The 8,734-nt window shown below is 41.1% G+C and overlaps 1 protein-coding gene across 2 annotated transcripts in view; it reads left to right on the top strand.

The window, feature by feature from the left end:
- The first annotated feature begins 3,315 nt into the window (after positions 1-3,315).
- Positions 3,316-8,734, top strand: part of rfwd3 (ring finger and WD repeat domain 3) — a 42,661-nt gene continuing 37,242 nt past the window's right edge. Inside the window, exon 1 of one of the 2 annotated variants that reach the window (XM_079809035.1) lies at positions 3,316-3,496. The gene's annotated coding sequence lies outside the window, so the exon portion shown is untranslated. The remainder of the gene's footprint in view (positions 3,497-8,734) is intronic. The other variant, XM_079809034.1, reaches the window with a different exon arrangement.

The following is an 8,734-nucleotide window of genomic DNA, read 5'->3' as shown; positions in this document are numbered from 1 at the left end:
GTGTGTGGTAAACCACGCTTCTACGGCATTCATTCGCATAGAGACACGCAGGATTCATATTTAAATAGTCTTTTTGCGGTTTAAGATTCACAGACACTCGTCTATATCACCAGATGCGTTCTCAGGACCTCAGATGCGTTGTCCCAGGACAACAATTTTATGCAGGTCAATGCTGACAAAACACAAATTATTTATTTGTGGCTAAAAGAGCACGGATGCAGATGATATAGATCGATATCGACACATTCACACCACACTTTACCTCTGACGTCAAAGATTTAGGATTTTACCTAGATAGTGGTCAAACCTAGCTCACGCTCACGGGAAGCCACAAACCAGATCATATTACACAATTTTACACTGATTACAGATATCAAATACATTTTAAAACTGTACTATTTGTGTGCAAATCTCTCATCTCATCCCATCAAGCTTCCAAAGACCTTTCTGATGTAATTATTATAAACAATCCATCAAGATTGCTTAGATCATGAAATGATCACTTACATGTGAAAAATGACTCAGAACACCAAGCAGGCACAGAGCCCCACCTTCGACCCCTTAGCAATGCCATGGCAACACCCTAGCAACCACCCAGAAACACCTGACCAACTACACATCAACATGTGAAAAATTATTCGCACCACCAAACAGGCACAGAGCTTCACCTTCAACCCCCAAACAATGCCATAGCAACACCCTAGCAACTACATAGAAATGCCCTAGCAACTACCCAAAACACCTTAACAACCACATAAATATAACTTGAAAATTACTCAAAATTACTCATAGTGACACCCTGGCAACCCCACGACAATGTGTTAAAAACCATTCAGAACTTTTCACAACCCCATAGCAACATCCTAGCAACAAACCAGAACACCCTAGCAAACACATAGTAATGCCCTGGCAACCCCCCGAGAACACCTATGCAACAACACACCAACATGCTAAAATTGACACCTAGCAGTCACACAGCTAAGCATTGGCAACCACCCTAACAACCACTTAGCAACACTCTAGCAACCACACAGAACACCTAGAAACCACATAAATAAGTTCTGGAAACCACTTACAACATCCAAACATCATAGCAGTTAGTTTTGTATAAGCAATACTACCCTAGCAATGTCCTAGAAAACTCCCAAACACCCTAATCACATGTTTAAAAATTACTCAGAACATCTATTAACTACATGGCAATGCCCTGGCAACTACCTAGCAACGCCTTAGCAACCACTCTACTTAGCAATCAGAACACCCATCAACCACATGGTGATGCCCCAGAAACCGCCCACAACATCCAAACATCATGGCAGTGAGTTTTGTACAGGCAAACCATATAGAACACCCTAGCAACCCTGTAGAAATTCCCTAGCAACCACACATCCTAAACAGCGTCATGCTAAAAATGGATCTGAACAACAGCTAATGTGAACATTAGCAACAGTTTTAAGAACATATTCTTGTTATCTGGGTATCAAATCAGACACGGCTATTATAAACAGCCGACCGGCTGCCCACAATATATCCCACCCACTAACAGGAGATGAAGAGATCATCAGTGTTATTCACTTCACCGGTCATAATGTTCTGCCTGATCGGTGTATGGTCTGGAGGATCTTTCTTAAGGTGTAGGTCCTGAAGCGTGTCCATCAGTGCTAAATCTGTCCCTCATGAGTTTCTGTGAGGACTCAAACCGATCGCCTGCCGGTGGAGATCTGCTCATTTATTCTGCAGTTTTGTATTTATGTATTTGTTTGATTTGATCTTTTGCAGACTGTAAGGGGGAACGTTTGTGCAGTTTGTGCAGTTTGTGCAGTTTGTGCAGTTTGTGTTGATGGACTGGTCAATGTTAGCAGGAGCTGCTCGGCCTCGGCTGGAGAAGTTTATTTACAGACGTCCTGTCTGCTTATCAGTCAATAACACACAACTCTGCATCTGTACAGCAGAATAGAGTCACAACGCCCTCTGCTGGTGTGTGTGTGTGTGTGTGTGTGTGTGTGTGTGTGTGTGTGTGTGTGTGTGTGTGTGTGTGTGTGTGTGTGTGTGTGTGTGTGTGTGTGTGTGTGTGTGTGTGTGATGGGTAGGTTTAGGGGCAGTGTAAGGGGATAGAAAATACGGTTTGTACGGTATAAAAACCATTACGCCTATGGAATGTCCTCACATTTCACAAAAACAAACGTGTGTGTGTGTGTGTGTGTGTGTGTGTGTGTGTGTGTGTGTGTGTGTGTGTGTGTGTGTGAGAGAGTGTGTGTGAGAGAGAGAGTTAGTGTGAGTGTGAGTGAGTGAGTGAGTGTGAGTATGTGTGTGTGTGTGTGATGGGTAGGTTTAGGGGCAGTGTGTGTGTGTGTGTGTGAGTATGTGTGTGTGTGTGAGTGAGTGAATGAGGGTGTGAGTATGTGTGTGTGTGTGTGTGTGTGTGTGTGAGTGAGTGAGTAAAAGTGTGTGTATGTGTGTGTGTGTGTGTGTGTGTGTGTGTGTGTGTGTGTGTGTGTGTGAGTGTGAGTGTATGCAAGTATGTGTGTGAGTGAATCGTAACTGTGATGCACAGGAAGTCAACTTTTTGATTGATGTGACCTTTGACCTTGACCAACCAAGTAATGACCCCTTTGATCTTTCGTATCCTCAGGGGTCCATTTTGATCTTTGACCTTGAATATTTGAACTCCCCAGGGTCGTGTTTGACCTTTCCTATCGGTCACATCTGTTTCCTCTCAGGGTGTTTATGGTCTCTCTATGGGCATCAGATGATTCTAATGAAAAACAATTAAAGGAATAAACGATTTGATTTTAATAAATAATTGTGCCAGAGTTGATGTTATGATTGTGAATTCAACATGACGATGTGAAATACAAGTTCTACAGGAAGTATCGCAGAAACAAAACAAAACAGTGATTTCTGTCAGTGTGTACTGAATCAGCGGGTGTTTATTTATTTTTTTGAGTTGTGCTTAAGATGATAAAATATGCCACGACTATAAAAAGTATGTAAGTATTACAAAGTATGTCAAACTATTCTGTTTTTTTTCGTGAACGAATCGTCCTGTTGAGTCGGATCTTTTCACTTCGCGAACGAATCATGAATCTTTCTTTTCGGAATCCAAATTAGACTATTCTATATGGTTACGGTTGACTTAAAAAAGTTACGCCTAGTCTTAAAGAACAAAATAACACGACTAACTTTAACTTTTAAAACGAGTCTACAGTTCAAGCGACAGGCTACTGGCCCTTCAGAATGAACCGTTTGAAAGAACCGATTCCCGGAAATGAGTCAGAGGCTGTCACGCGTTCTTGTCCAATCAAAGACCAAAGCGCGCAGAGGGGGCGGGACTCCCGGTTGGCGGTTGTGTTTGCAGCAGATCCTGCATGAAATCGACCACGGATTTCTCGCGCTTGTTTTGTAATTATTCGAAATCGCATCTCGATCAACTTTAAAGCTGGTTTGTTGACGACCGGACGAAGGAATCCCGCGCGCGAACCGGACGCTGTGCTCGGTGAGTGTTGTCAATGTCATGTATTGTTGTTCGTGTGCTGTAGTTAGCAGCGTTAGCAGCATGTTCATGATAAGAGTGTGTGTGTTTGTGTGTGTGCTTGACGGTATACTGGGATCTAGAGGATGTTGACTTTCAGCTCACACACACACACACACACACACACACACTCACACTCACAGTGATTTAAAGACTCAAACTTTAACAGGCGATCTAACGGGACGTGTCTTAAGCTGCTGTATCTCGCGTACTCCGGGTCCTCGGACCCCTAGTGCGCACTAAACCCCAGGGCTAGTGTGCGAGAGGGACCCGGATGGCGAACCCTGCTCGGTTCCTCTTTCAGGGTAAAAGAAAGTCAGTCAGCAAAGACAAAGTTAACTTTCAAACTCTGATGTGAGTGTTACATAAGCAGGACCCAGTGTGTGAGGGGTGGGGTGTGAGAAATGGTGATGTAGAGGTCAATATAATCACCTGTGAAGTGTGTGAGTGTGTGTGAAGACGCAGCCCAAATGGCTTTCATTCATTCAGGAATGGGGGTTGGTCTGTTTCTGAAGAAGACACCCTGCAGATTATTGCCTCATCAGGTGAAAGCACTTATAAAGGCACAGTATGTAAGATTTTTTTAATATCTGATGTGTTTTATAAGACACTGTTTGGATCATTGATGGACAGAAACTCATCATTGTTCTCCAGCTCTATTGTTTAAATCTTGTTTTCCTGATTTACCGGTGCCATGTTTTACCGCCTAATATGATCTCGCTCACTGCAGTGTGAACAAGTGTCTCATAGTAGCTTTAACACACTCACATGTGTGATATGATCAAACAGCGCTGCGTTACACACACACACACACACACGAGCGGAAGAAGCGCTCGCGGCAGAATAAAAGCTCCGCACACTCAAGAGTCAAGACACGCCTTTGAGACAAATAATTACATACTGTGCCTTTAATCATTTCATACAAAATATATATTTTACAAAATAGTTTTGACTCTACAATTGCGAGAAAATCAAAGCCACATGTCTAACCAAGTCGTGTTCCAAATTTGTTCAAAGTTGCTATCACAAAAATAAAGTTTCCTGTGAGCTTTTATTTAGGCGCTGTACCAAAAGTAGCCACACTCTTTGACATGTTCTCCTGGCACACATCAATACATTTCTGTCGCAATATCACATCTGTCGCGAAACGGTCGCCGAATATGGAAGCTCGAGTCTCAGAGCTTTCCGACGATATGTGATTTGTCAACTTTGGAAAAAGATTAGTTTTTAAAGGTGCAGTATGTAATATTTAAAGCTACACTGTGTAACTTTTTTAGTTTATTCGTAGCTAAAAACACTTAGTTCTTTCAAAAATATATGTGCTCATTAATGTATATTCACTTCTTTCAAGTAATAAAGTATTCTTGTAAGTTTATAATATGCCATTGTAAACACATACGGGTGAGGGTTCGAATGTGGGTCGCCATGTTGCCCCTCCATTTTGAAAGTACATTAGCCAAAGAGGGACATACCCGTAAATTCAAGCTTCGCCTTTGGCGTTTTAACACTCGATGGCACCGTGTCGAATGTGGACGAGGTCGAACTGGAAGCCATGTTAATCTTGGACTAAATCGGCCACCGTAGGAGTTAAAACGAAATCGGAATTGAGAGGAACAGAAACTAATATTCACTGGATGGTCATATACAAGTTCACCACTAGATGGGGGAAAATATCACACAGTGGAGCTTTAAGCGGATCTGTTAAAAGAAGTGCAATATAATATACATAATTATGGTTTCAAGACCTTACATAATGAGCCGTTATCATCTTAGAATGAGCCGTTTCTATCTACACACACCCGCGGGTACAGTGAAGACGCCATTTTGCGCCGTCATGTTTCTACGGTAGCCCTAAAGGGACAAACTTCTCTACAGAGCACTAGCTACTCTCTGCTGTCTCAGACGACATTTTTGTCCTGTGTTGGCCACTGTAGCTTCTCAATGTGCTTCTAAAGGGAGGGGTGAGCAATCTCACCACTAGATGCCGCTATAGTACACAGATGAAAACATGACTCCGCCCACTAGGGGAGGGGCCTGCTGAAAGGATTTAAAGTGCCAGTGTCCCTTTCCAAAACGATTTTCACTAGGGTTGGGTATCGTTTGGGTTTTTTCGATTCCGGTGCCAAACCGATACTTTTAAAACGGTACCGGTACCTAAACGGTGCCTGAACCCATACTTAAAAAAAAGGCCACAAAACGAGGAGGATGACATTAAATGGCTTTTTATTTATTTAAATTGAACCATTTATTAAAAGTTGAATGTATACTTAAATGTATGAATATAAATAAATACAAAACACAAATTATTTAGAGATGCTCCGATCAGCATTTTTGGGGCCGATTACCGATCACCAAGATCATGATCTGCCGATCACTGCCGATCACAGAATGGCAGGGGAATGGCAATCTTTTATCTATAATCTTGCAGAGTTTGCACCATTTGTAGAAATGAAACTAACTCTAAAATATAGCTGCAAGCAGCAATACCGGGGCCAAGCGCAAAGAAGAAGACAAGACATGCCAAAAATGCTGGCAATGTCGGATCAACTGCAGCAATGAGCAATTAAAGACCTATTAAGGTGATTATAGGCAAAATAGCTGTAAAATGATAAATACAGTCAAGAATAATGATTTAATGATTTATCACTTTCACCCAATAGGTGGCACAGTTACAAAATTGATGTGGTGTGGTCAGAATAAGGGAACAATGACACATGCAAAGATTGGTGTCAATATATCAAAGCAGAGTGTCAATATAGTGTAAACATGTCATTGCAGAGATATAGCCTCAAGAGGCCTTTTCATTATAAGTATGGACCACATGGCGGTGCTGTTTTGAAACCGTTTAAGCAGCTTAAAGGCATGGTGCTGATGGCCAATTTCAAGTTTCGTAATGATACACCAATTCATTTGTGAAGCATAGCATTTTATATCATAAAACTGCATTGTAGTCAATGGGAATTTCATGTTTTGTTCTATTATAGCGCCACCAAGTGGCACAATCCTACCATTTCTTTTATGTGTCCTCGGAGTGAGCCCATACATGTCTGTGTCAATTGTGGTGAAAATATCTCATTTCGTTTTGGAGTTATAGACATTTATATGATAAAACACATGAAAAATGACTGACACCTGACTTTGATTGGATTTTACACCCCCTTACTATCAATATTTTGACATTTGGGCATTAGCGTAAAGCTATCGACCTATGTTTTCGAACTTCTGACGCTGGTTTCGTCTCGATCGGACTAGCGGTTTTGAAGATATCAGCTAATGTTTTTAAAGCGCTAAATTACAACGCTGCACAAACCGTATGCCGAAACCTAGCAAGTCTGGTATTGTTGGACTCGGTTAGGATTCAGGAGACAAAAATAGTGACTCCCATGAAAATAAGTCAATTTCACCCAGAGTTATAAGAAAAAAAATTATCCACTAGGTGGCGCTGTTTCGAAACTTATCAGGCTACTTCAGGACATCGTGCTGATGACCCATACTGAGTTTTGTAACAATCCGTTCATGCGATCATAAAATACAGCATTTTAGCACATAATTCAAGATGGCCGACAGCCAAAATGGCCGATATGGTAAAATTGGATATCAGACGACTCGACATGACGTCCTGAATCTAACGAGACCACTTTTATGATTTTTGGACAAACAGTTCAGAAGTTATAAGCAAAAATAGCAATTTTTTGTATCTCCGGACCAGTAGGTGGCGCTGTGCCGAAACGCTGCACGTTGCCTCAAATCATTCTTGTGATGACATGTACCAAGTTTAGTTTGAATACGATAAAGCGTTGTGGAGATATTGCCTTAAGTGTGTTTTTGCAACCGCTACATAAAATTTGTTTGCGCGTTTATCAGAAACGATTTAACGAATCAACTTGATTTGCAAGATTTTTTGTCAGCATGGTCTGAAGATGATCTGGTTCAATTTTTGTGCAAAACGGATGAACCGTCTAGGACGAGTTCGCAAAAGTAGGTTTTTCGGAAAATTCAAAATGGCGGGAAAATTATTATGACGGAAAATGACGTCTTATGGTGCAATCGAATCGGCTTGAGCCAAGGAATCAGAGGAAAAAAGAATTTTGTTTCTAGCCCTTATGGTTCAAAAGTTATTAGCATAAACATGAGTCAAATTTTGGACTGATGGTGGCGCTAGAGGGATTGAGTTAAAGACTCCAAACTTGCTATGGAGACACTTGAGACTGTCTTTTATAAGTGTGCCGAATTTCATAACTTTTTACCATACGGTTCTATGGGCTGCCATAGACTTCGTGGCGGAAGAAGAAGAAGAAGAAGAAGAAGAAGATGAATAATAAATATAGCTGCAAGCAGCAATACCGGGGCCAAGCGCAAAGAAGAAGACAAGACATGCCAAAATGGCTGGCAGTGTCAGATCAACTGGAGCAATGAGCAATTAATCACCTTTTAAGATGATTTTAAGCAAAAGGCTGAAAAATGCATTGTAGTCTGAGAGTGTCAGACCAACTGCAACAATGAACAATTATACAGTTTAAGAAGATTAGGCAAAATGGCTGAAATATCATATATTGAGTCACTGATAATGTAAGTTAATGGTTTATCACTTTTGACCAATAGGTGGCACAGATACAAAATTGATATGGTGTGGTCAGAATAAGGGAACAATGACACATGCAAAGTTTGATGCCAATATGTCAAAGCATTGCAGAGATACAGCCTCAAGAGTCATTTTGGTATCATGGCTCAACTTCGTCGCTGCGGTTTACAAAAACGGTTTCATCTATTGATGCAAAATCCCTAACTTTTTGTTGACACAGTCTGAAGATGATACGATTCGATTTTGGTAGAAATTGGACAAACGGTCTAGGATGAGTTTGAAAAAGTAGGTTTTGATCAAATAAGAACATTGAGGACAGGATGTTTGACCAAATATGGCAAAATTAGTATCTATGTTCTCGGCATGAGCCAATAAATGTATTATGACCAGTTTCATTAAACTAGGCTAATTTAATCAAAAGTTATTAGCATGTTTGTAAATTTTGTTATAACCTCTGACCACAAGGTGGCACTGCCACAAAACTTTTTGAGTACCTTGAAAGCATGGTGCGGAAGACATGATTTTTGGACAAACAGTTCAAAAGTTATAAGCAAAAATAGCCATTTTTTGTATCTCCGGACCAGCAGGTGGCGCTGCGCCGAAACGCTGCAAGTTGCCTC

Source organism: Gobio gobio (assembly GCF_949357685.1).
Source record: "Gobio gobio genome assembly, chromosome: 25".
Lineage (NCBI taxonomy): Eukaryota > Metazoa > Chordata > Actinopteri > Cypriniformes > Gobionidae > Gobio > Gobio gobio.
Note: the sequence above shows the minus strand (reverse complement) of the source record. Positions and strands in the feature narration are given on the sequence as shown.